General features: G+C 34.9%; 1 pseudogene across 1 annotated transcript; it reads right to left on the reverse strand.

Moving 5' to 3' along the window:
- Positions 1 to 2,191: 2,191 nt before the first annotated feature.
- LOC143550888 (remorin-like) lies at positions 2,192 to 3,562 on the reverse strand (annotated as a pseudogene). The gene is made up of 4 exons (XR_013138410.1): positions 3,204 to 3,562; positions 2,920 to 3,007; positions 2,600 to 2,681; positions 2,192 to 2,514 (listed from the first exon to the last, which is right to left on the reverse strand). The product of XR_013138410.1 is annotated as a remorin-like (transcript).
- Positions 3,563 to 11,905: the final 8,343 nt, after the last annotated feature.

Genomic DNA, 11,905 nt, shown 5'->3' on the forward strand with positions numbered 1-11,905 from the left:
CGATAATTAACTTTCAAAACTTAACTTATGAGTGAACAGGGTTCACTATAAATAGAAGACAGGTCTGGTTCGCTAACATCTCCTAGCGAACCAGAACCTACTTCGTTACAAACATTAAATAGGACGAAACACCCCCTGATTCGTTAACATCCCCTAACGAATCAGGAGGGAATAAGGTTAAGTCTTAGTTCGCTAACATCCCCTGGCGAACTAGACTATATACATAACGAACTAGATAATAATTAAACAAATTATTACATTAAATATTAAACAAAAACGTTAACGATAATTACAAAGACTCAAGACGCAAAACCGTACACTAACAGATGCCGTAACCAAATTCCAAACCATTAACAAACCATTTCAATTATGAATAATATACAACTTTTTTTTAAAAAAAGGTGGTGATCATTTTAAACATTGATGGGTCCATTTCAAATTCCAAACTATTAACAAACCATCATAATTATCAACAAGGTTAGTTGATTCAAGGTCCATTTAGTTGGTTAAACGCTTGAATATTTGCTTATTATTCTTGAAATCCCAATGCGCGTGTTCGTTTCACGGAATTCAATGGAATTGGACGGAATGGGATTTTAAATCCCACAGATTCCTGTGTTCGTTTCTCTATTAACCGGAATTGGAATGGAAAGAGAATCCCATCAAATCCTATTTTCATAGGATTTTAAAATCCCACCAGTTTTGAAAGAAATGTCAATGAATGTTTTAAACACTAACCCCTCTTTCATATTATCATCTTCACCAATCCACTACCGTTGACTCTGTTCCACCGCCTCTCTCCACCACCATGCTCCACCGCCGTTCTTTACCGCCGTGAACCACCGTCCTCGTGTACCTCCACCGCTGTGAACCACCGTCCTTCCCGTCTACCTCCACCGTCGTGAACCACCGTCCTTCCCGTCTACCTCCACCGTCGTGAACCAACGTCCTTCCCGTCTACCTCCACCGTCATGAACCACCGTCCTTCTCGTCTACCTCCACCGTCGTTCTTCTTCATCAGAGTTCTCCTCCACCACAGGTTAGGGTTTTGTGTGTGTGTTTAGTTACAGTCAACAGTGAATATGAAGCATATATATTAATTTTATATTATTATTATTATTATTATTATAATCAAACTACTCAGTCACTCAGTCCACTGTTGCTGTCATCTTATCGAAAAACATATATTATTATTATTATTATTATTATTTATTATTATTATTATTATTATACTTTAATTTTGTTTTGTGTTTAAATTCTTGTTTAATACTTTGTTTAGTTTAATATATTTTTAGTTTTTTTATAAATATTTGATATATTTTTTAGTTTTTTTTATAATTTTTATGTTTGATTTTTAAATAATTTTTTGATTTTTTAATTATTTTTTTAAATATTTATATTTTTAGATTTGTTTAAATGATCATTTTTTTTGTTATTTTATTATTTATATGTTAGTAGATTGAAGAGAGATAAATAGAATGGAGAAGATTCCAATTCCAATAACATATGAACCAACCAAACATATGATAAAGATTTTCAAATATTCCATTCCATTCCAATTCCAATTCAAATTCCAATTCTAATTCCATTAAAAAAATTCCGTAAAACGAACGTGCCCAAGATGCTTGTGTTAATAGTAATACTAGTTCAGTAGTTCTTTTAGAACGGGGGCATTTAAATATATGATAGCAGAATAAATTGAAAACCACTTATACACGTCTAATTATCTAAGCAGGCCAATTGATCTATTGGCATTACAATTTCAAGAATACTAGGAAAATATTCAGTCGTTTAAGCAACTAAAAGGATCTTGAATCAACGCTGCCTTCTGATTGTACGGTTTTTTCGATTTCATAGTTATTCGCTGTATTGGTAGCGTGGCAAGCTTGACAGAGTCTTGGAATTAAATTATAGCACAATAATGTAACTATAAACTAGTTGCAGACATTTATGTGTTCATAGAGCATGTGTTCGAGCCGGGGGTCTCACCGGAAGCAGCCTCTCTATCCCTATGGAGTAGAGGTAAGGCTGTCTACATCTTACCCTCCTCAGACCCTACCATAGCTTTGCTATTGGTGGGATATACTGAGTACGTACGGTGAATCGTTAATGATGATGATGATGATATAGAGCATGTGTTTTGTTTTTTGATCTTTTAATTAGAATCCATAATATGGTAGCATGTAGTGTGTAGAATTTGATCCCAGAAACAAAAAAAAAAACGAAAAAAGAACCAACGAACGATATAAGTTTATAGAAATTGATCGTGACAGTTGATACACAATATCTTTGAAACGATTTTCTTTTCGGCTAATTAATAACCGAAACACTTAAACAATCTGGTTGGCAAAGTGGCGGTCGCATGGTACTTTGCAGCCGCCTCCTCCACCTTGATCATATCTTGCCCCTTTTGGCTAAAATGGCCGCCCGCTTCTCTTCTGCTTCCTTATGAAGGGCAGCAATCTTGTTCTTCATCTTCTCTCTCTGTTTTGCTTTCTCAATTTCAATGTCTTGCTGTTCAAATCACACAAAATTATTATTATGTTTATTGTTTCATGCAAATCTTCTTGTGTAAAAGATAGTACTACCAAGTGCCTACCTCAATCTGCTTCAAATCGGCTTCTATTGCTGCCCTTTTTGTATTCTCCCACGCCCCGATAGCTGACATTTTTGTGTATGCCCTGCACACAACATGTGTATACAATTTTCGTTTATTATAAACGTGTTGCACGTTTAGCTAAAAGAGTTGTGTTCTAGTCGGCCTGTGGGTTAACTGGTTGACTAGTTTGACTTGTTTATTCTCAAAATTTAATAAAACGTTGTGTTTTATGTTATAAACTTCTAACACGTGTATACGATAAGTGAACTGTAAAAGATGTAGCGCGGCCAGTTTTGTATGATTTGGAAGAAAATAAATACTTGTTGTCCGCCCTTGTCTTTTCGTTTTCCTCCCATGCTTTGATCAGTGCAATTCTCTTCTCGGTAACAACTATTTGGAGCCCGGCATCTGGAGGTAAATTCGCAATATATACATATCAGTAACACAACGATCATACCCAGTAAAATCTTACCTATAGCTAAACTATTGGTAACGTATACAGGATGAGGTATAGGCGAACCATAGCTCTATGCTAGATGATATATCATTAGCATAATAATATAAAACCAATAGTTATATTATGAGAGATACTGAGATAGCTTACTTTCACTGTCACACGGTGGAATTGCAACTGGACTTGATTTTTGTTCGGGTGGTGAAGTTGATACATGAATTGTTTTTGATTCGGTTTTGGTTTCTAAAACTACATCCAGCCTCTTGCTTTCATCTTGTTCTTCTCCCATCTTTAAGCAACTCTTGATCACTTTTCGGGTAGCCGGATATATAAAACCCGCCGAAGAGTATAAAACAACAGAGAGAGTGTGGTTGAAAGAGGGTGGTTATGTGGTAGGTAAAAATAGGAAGAGGGTGGTGTCAAAGATGGTACATAGTGATAATGAATCAGTTGGAATGTTACCTACTATGTTTGGAGATAACAATGTTTGATTTTCCATGTACAGATGTAATTAATTGCATGATCAAAATGTAAATTGTTTTACTGTATTTGACAGCTCAACTATAGAAATATTCTAAGTCAGTTTGTCTTTGGCATAATTAGTTTGCTTAATAAATATATACAAACAAATAAAGTAGGCGATTATTTAAGTAACTTTTCTCGGTTATGTCTAATTAATTGAGTTTCTCTTTGTGTCGAACAACCTCACACTGCCGATATAAACAGGGTGCATGGCCACATATTACTCATTTTCGAAAGTAACACGATATAAATGTTTGATAACTATTTAATTATTTGGCTTTTATTTTGTTATGCAAGTTATTTCTGTTTAGTAAAAAAAAAACATTATAGCATGTTTGGGAAATTTGTTCCCTTCTCCAAAAAGAAGAAGAAGAAGAAAAACAAAATCTAATAATAATAATAATAATAATAACAAAAAGATTTGTCACAATATATAAGTATTGGATTTAAAAACTTACCACATGTGACATGTATTTTGCTAACAATAGAATCAAATCAACTTTATATACAAAGTCATTATTCAAAATCTTATGTAATCAATTTTGGTATTTATAAATGTAACCATCCGTATGGACGTTTTGTTCTATCAAAATGTCACTTTGTTAAGAAAAGTACAACTAAAATGCCATTGTCGGAAGGGATAATCCGGATTGAGTTTATAAAACGAAGATTGTAATATAAAAAAATGAAATGTCCATCATGGATGTTCTACATGATATCTAAACATCTTTCTTTCTTACTTATTTTAATTATATACGTATAGATATAATATTACTGAAAATCCATGTGATACAAACCGACTTTCATAAATAAAATACTTAGTTAAAATCCTTTTTATATTGCACATTTTAAGTCCTCTACAAGTAAAAAATGTCCAAATTTGGTGTGTTCATCAGATATGATATTTTCTTTAATTAAACATATTATTATTATTATTGTAAATAAATTAATGACACCATATCATAAAGCATATAGAACTTTTCCTATTTGTCCTGTAAGACAATTATTACATTTTAAGCAAACAATAATGGCTGCAACTTATGTGATATTTTTAACAGTTAACATGTCCTATTAGGGCACTCGGGGTGCTCACCACCGGAACCAAATCCAACCTTTGTTCGACAACTCAAACCCCCTCCCCCTCCCCCCGTTTTTGAACCCGCCTGAACACACACACACACAACGGGGGCACTCTACTCGTGAACTCGCCCCTTGCGTCGTCTTCCTAATTACACGACACATACAAGCACTCTCTCACTCCTCTTCTTTTAGCATGTATATATAACCTGCCATATAAACTTGGTTTTTATCTTTCGTCAAAAAGTTAACATTTCTTTCTTTATTATTAAATTTTCTTTATTTCCTTCTATCAACTTTCAAGAAAACACTTGAGTGGAAGGTGGAGGGTAGAGGTGCACAAATCGGTTTTTTTGAAAAAACCGGTTCGGTTATTAACCGGACCGGTTTTTTTTATCCAGAAAAAAACCGGTTCGGTTAATAACCGGACCGGTTATTAACCGGTTTTTGTCAATGAAAACTCAAACCGGCCAAACCGGTTTGGACCGGTTTAGAAACCGGTTAGAACCGGTTATTAAACCGGTTTTTTTACAACCGGTTTTTAATAACCGGTCTAACCGGTTAACCGGTTTTTTTTTTTTTTTTTTTTTTTTTTTTTTTTTTTTTTTTTTTGCTTTAGGGTTTAGGGTTTAGGGTTTCGTTGTTAGCATTCTTTGCTTGGAAGATTAAAAACACATAACTTTCATTTATAGCTTTTACATTAAAAATACAAACATTAAATCGTTATCGCATATTCGTAACTCAAAAATACAAACATGAAAGGAAGTGATTGTTGAATCACAAAGTTGCCAAACTGTTGACGTACCGCTTCAAGGTCGTACGTAAACACCGTTCCTTGATTCGTCATCTCCGGCTGCGAACTACTTCCGGATTCGTCCTTCAAGACCTTGCAAGAGGGCTTTTCTACATGAGCTCTTAAACTGGAGTTTGCTTCTTTGTTATAAAACTTCAAACAATGTTTGCATCTAGCTTTTTGGGTTCCGTTAGACATTTCGCATAGGTCGAAATGTTGCCAAATATCTTGGTTTCGTTTCGTGGGGATGACCCGAACGACGGTTTCTCCCGTGTTCGAGGCACCCATGTTGACCGATGAAGCAGCACTTTGGGAGGCCATGATAATCGACTACGAATTAAGAGTGGTATACTCGAGTATGAAATAAACGACTACGAAAGAAGAGCGTTTGGAGTTGTATAATCGCGTATGAAATAAACGTTTAGAGCGTTTGGAGTTGTATAATCAAGTGTGATCTAACCAATACCCAACCTAAACTATATATAGATGTTTGTGGGGGTAAAATGGTAAAAAAACAAAAAAAAAAACGGCTAAAAAACGGTCAAAAAAAAAAAAAAACGGCTATAAAGCCGTTTGGTAACGTTCGAAAACCGGTTTAACCGGTTAACCGGTTATTAAAAAACCGGTTAACCGGTTTTTTTTATAACGGTAATAAACCGGTTATTTTAAAAACCGGTTAACCGGTTTTTTAATAACCGGTTATTAAAAAAAACCGGTTATAAAAAAAACCGGTTATAAAACCGGTTTTGGCTCCAAAACGTATAACCGATACGTAAACCGGTTACGTAAACCGGTCAAACCGGTTTTTAAAAAAACCGGTTTTTAAAAAACCGGTTTCCGGTTAAACCGGCCAAACCGGTTCCGTAACCGGTTTTTTTGAACACCTCTAGTGGAGGGTAGTTATCTAAGTTCCAACTTTCATTCTTTTCGTGACCATGAATAAGGAAAACGTAAGAAAGCCAAGTATTTTGATTGTACGCTATGTCACATCCTTTAATTTTTTTTTTCCTCATTTGTTTATATAGTTATCTATATATTTATATAAAATTATGTTTATTAAAAGTATTACAAGTAAGAAAGAGTGTGACAAGCACATCCTTCATCTTCTACCATTGTAAGAAAGATTGGATATTCTATTCTTTATTTATCATAACGTTTATTATATTGATTTAAAGACATAGTACTCTAGGAAGTATAACGGTATATCATTACAATGGGCCGAAACGTAAAAGCTCATGTATTATTGGACATTTGGACTTATATGTGACTATGTGAGGCCCAAAGCTGTAACGAATAAGATTATTAATATAGGTGTAAAACAACAGATTTTCAAACAGGTTCGTAACTTCAAAAACCAGTTTGAGCCAAACTGATTCCAACCAGATCCAAACCGCCAGTTTGCGTTTCCTCCTTTCGTCACCAAAACTGAATCGTAACACGATCCGATCCTCCTCAAAGTCAAACCATCCAAATTGTCAGTTTGTATGCCCTTTTGAACCGATCCAAACCAATTTGTGTAGGATTTGAATATTTTTCACCAAATTCGGTTTACCCAAATCGGCTTCCCTTAAAACTGGTTTTGACCAAAGTTAACTAAACCTATTCAAGCCTGTAACCCGATTTGTCCATCTCTAAATCATATAGTAAATTATATATCTATAATAATGAACAAAACTGATTATTAAGTTTTTCTTCTTTGTTTTTTAGAATAAAAAAAAACATTCTGGTACCTTGATGGCAAATATGTCCAAGTTCAATAATTCTATATCCATCTTCTATAATTGACGGTTGTTGTATGAAAATATTAATAACACCAATGAATCACGATAAAGTTAAAATAAGGTTAATGAGAAATCAAGATATTTATTTTGTCAATGTTTTCCTGATTTTATGTATTGTTTTTATATGAGAAGGTGTTTTAGACAAAAATGATTTAGTGAAATTATCACTTCCTACTTATGTAAAATGTTGAACAAAGTGTATATATATTTCGAACACACAATCTTTTGGGAGTTGGTGAATGCACGAGATGATCAATTGTTGTATTTGACCATTTGGCAAAAGATTATGTGAGTTTAAACCGGGTTGTGGTTGTCCATTACATTAGTCCTACGATCGTACTCAAGTCTCGGATCTTTGACTTTTGATGAACCCTAACCCGGTTGTATCCAGATGAACCATAACTAGGTTACACCTCGTGTGTGTCTCTAGATAAATCCTAACTCAGTTACATCTCACACCATACCATCTATAATGTCTAACAATGATTTGGTTTATATAGACCAACCCAACTTGTTATCCAAGACATTACCTATCTTAATTACAAAACAAGTAGGAAACATAACGTAATTTGGAAACATAACCAACTATGACCTGCTTGTCAATATTAGTCCCTCAAGTTCACCGACTTGTGACTTGGAGTCTGAAATTACTTCCAACACGTACAATGAAAGCATCATAGACTTACGATATTAGAAAACTTTTGTTTTACAGACATCGTAGCATTGGGCCGTGTTACAAGTGTGAGTTGTTAAGTGTGAAGTGACAATGGTCGTCATGTAGGTGACACGTAAAAAATGAGGTCTTTCATAGTGTATTATGGTGGGATGGAATGCAGTGTTTTGAAATCCGGCCCGGACCGGCCGATTGGATCGGGACCCGCTAAACATACCGGTTCGGTCCACAACAATTTCCCGTTTTCTAAAAACCCGGCCGGTTTTGCCGGTTGGCGGTCAAACCGGACCCGGTAAACCGCCGGATGAACCGGTAAACCCATTATTTTTTTATTTTTTTTAGTGTTTTTAGTTAAAAAAAACCTTCAAACTCTTTCAAAATTCATACCCTAAATCACGGCTTCATCCCCATATGGTTATTATCAACCGGAATGGCAATAGAAGTTGCCAGATTTGTGAATTGAGGAACAAAATGGAAGAAAAAGAAGATGTTACGAGCTATAATATTGCTGGATCTAAGGTTGTTACTCATTAATGGTGTTGAACAATGGTGGATACGAGCAGCAGCGGTCGGCGATGTTGATGACGGCGGATTTGAGAAATAGAAGATGGGTCTGTGTGTTTTTATCTCATATTAGGGTTTGGGAGTTAAAATTGTCGTAGGGAGAGAAAGAGAACATTATGGGTTGTCTTATTTGAGTGTAAATATTATTTCTTAGTCTATTATTTTCTCTATTTTACGTAATTATCCCTTCAAAATTTCAATAAACATTGGATAGTCCTTCAACATCAATTATATTATATATAAAAAGGAAATATATTATTTATAACGTCAACCGGGTTGATGTCCGGTCCGACCTCCCAGGCCGGTCCGACCTGTGACCCAGTAAGTCATTCGGGTCGATCTCCGATCCGGTTCTGAAAACATTAATGGAATGTGAATATATTTGTAAGGTGGGGTGGAGTGAAATGACTGGATTATATATACTTAATATTAATTTGAAAGAAAAATAACATACTAAATGGCCCTCAAGCCAACCATTTATAAAATCACGAGAATGAGGCTCGCGCCCCATGGTGCTAGCTATGTGCCGGTGTTTAGCACCCACACCGGCCAGCGTGAACGAGTTTTGGCCATCTCTTAAGTACCATAACCTCTAGACCTAAACTAAAATTGTTACATGTTTTAATATACTTTTAACTATTTTAGATTGCTTTCGTAGACCCTAATGATCGGGCCAAAGTCAATTTAGTTGTCAGAAGCACAAATGTGCCCTACCCTAGGCACAATCGTGCCAAGATAGAACATGAGGAGCATGACCAGGCCTTGCCTAGACTCGATCCAGAGCTCGATGTCTTGCCTTCATATACCATGACTGGGCCTTTGTTTTTAAAATCTAAAACCTTTATTTATGGCTTTAACCCTTGCATGTTTAGATTAGTAATTTAGATTCGAGTTATTATCTTGTTATTTGTGTCACCCATTAACTATATTAATCGTATTAAGGGACATGGAGTGACATGTTACAGCATATCTAGAAAAGTGAGTTCATGTTAACTCTGTTAAAACTATGATGTGTGCAAAGTGCAAAGAAACTTGCTTTATGAATGAACCTTGACTTATATATATTGTGTTTTATTACATTCCTTCATCTATACACGTATAAATGACCCCGATTTATATATGTTGCAACTAGCCTCGTCAGTAGCACTTATGTCTTATGACTTATGTAACACGTTAAACTAAAAAATATTATGTGGCGTATGTTGCTACAACAATTATAAGACCAATGATAGTGAATAGGCTGGTTAGGCTAACAGACTTCAAGGGTTCCGGACTTCCGGTTAACCTAACGCAGGTCGTCGGGTCCCTCTACGTTTGCAAAACGTAGAGAGAGGTTCACTAGTTAACTCTGTTCACTAAGGATCCAAGACCGAGTTGCAAGAGTCGGTTCTTGGATGTAGATTCTTAGTGAAGCTATGTTATTTTTGAAGTAAGAAAGAAACATGCAAAGTGTAAGTTCTCAAGGAAGAAGAGAAGATCAGAGAGTATATGTTAACTCCCAGATCTGGTGTGTTTGTTATGACCAAGTTACATTTCTTATATAGAGAATAAATGTAAAGCTTTTGTCCCGTGGTTTAAACTAGTGAATCTTTGTTGCAGTAGAGGGTTGACCTTTTTAGGTGCGGAAGGTTATTAACTAGTGGTTAATAGTTATACCTTCTGAGTATGTGTCCTTTTTACAGCTGAGGGATTTGTACAAGTAGTCAGTGATGTGATGTGTATGCTTTTTACTGTTCATGTATTTGCTTTCCTGAATTGGCGAACCTCTTAATCTTTTTAGCTTTAATGTATGAAAGTCATTTTATTGGGCTTTGGGCTACCCCTGTCGTCAGCTTGTATACTTAGTATAGCCTATGAACTGTTAAAGGTAGAATGTTTTATGCAATGAGCGTATATGTAACTAACGGTGTTTTATGGTTTTAAGAGAATGGTATGCTACTGAACCGGTGTAACCCAACGTATGTTTAAAAGTATGTATTTCAAATGATCATTTAAGTGTGTTTTATAAGAATAAAAATCTTAAGGGCTGGGACTTTGTATAAAGATTAAGAGTTAAAAGAATACCAGCCCTTGGTTTGTGGATTGTCACTAAGTTAAGAAGACAAGACATGCTTTTGTATTTTATTTCCGTTGTTGAGTTACTATTGTATCAGTTAGGTATGTGTAGCCTTGTCTTAAGGTGTGGTGTGACAATTTCCTTGTAGACAAAGGAGCGGTTGTGAACACCTTCTTGTCCAATTCCATGATACGAAAGAAAAAATAGAAAATTATTTTATTCATCTTTACAAATAGACACGCGGACTAATCACACTCCAACATCCTTATTCGTGATAACACGTCCGTGCTGGGACGATTTTTAAGCTTGTTGACCCTCTTGATCTTACGGATTTGACTATTTCACCTTGAAAAAACGATTGTGAATTGATTTGGAGGTTGTTTTATGCAAATCGTGTTAATTGTTAAAACACATATGTTGATCAGTTCTTCATGTAAGTAATATAAAGCATGATAAATATTAAACCTATGAACCTGTTACAGCATGAAGAGTAGTAACCGCAGCAGGGTATGATGTAGTCGACATGCTTGTCATCTTGATCGAGTTCCCCTTTAGGATGTATAGTTAAGGATGGTTAAGGTTCTTGAGAGGAACCCGGTTTTAGAAGAGAGAGGAGACACATGATTTACTTATGTGTGTGAGATTAGGTTATGATGTTAATTTATTCTCTCTCTATATACACCCAAGGGGAAACCCTTTATTAGCTATTAAGAGTGATATGACCCATAAACAATTACCAAACTAATATATAATAAGGTATAATTAATTATTTTGATCTATTATTATATAAATGATAATGATGGCCATATAAATAAATATATAAAATATATTTATTCTTACATTCTCTCACTTGACCAAGTAATCATTTATTATGAGTATTAGATAAGCCTGATCAGGAGTTAGTACTCATTTTAGTTTTGAACTCAAACTGGAGCAGAGAAATACAGTCATTGAATTGAACATCAGCTCAAGACCCCCATTAATCATATTGCAGTCCTTATTCTAAACCTAAGTAATTATGATCAAAATTTTCAAGTAATCCCTTCAGAACATTTAATTTGTATATTTAATTCGTCTATATGTCATTATGCATGCAGAACATATTAAGAGACGTACAAAATCAAAACTGATGAGGAAATTTAATAGTTAATCATTCATAGTACGATATGCAGTTGTACGTGGTCATTAATAAGCCCCTCATGATTATAAGCGCTGTCATAATACTTATGGGTAATAGACCTTTAGTTATAGGATCCTTAAGCATATCATGAATGTATTCGATATGAAAATTTAGATTCCTCAATTTGTTCATAAATGAATAATTAATTTCATATCAAAATTTAATGCAGCACCTATCAAACTGTTACTGTTTGAGAAAACATGGTA

This window comes from Bidens hawaiensis, unplaced genomic scaffold (genome assembly GCF_021521415.1).
Source record: "Bidens hawaiensis isolate Kalapana, Puna unplaced genomic scaffold, B.hawaiensis_p1.1 tig00016197_1, whole genome shotgun sequence".
NCBI classification, from domain to species: Eukaryota; Viridiplantae; Streptophyta; class Magnoliopsida; order Asterales; family Asteraceae; genus Bidens; species Bidens hawaiensis.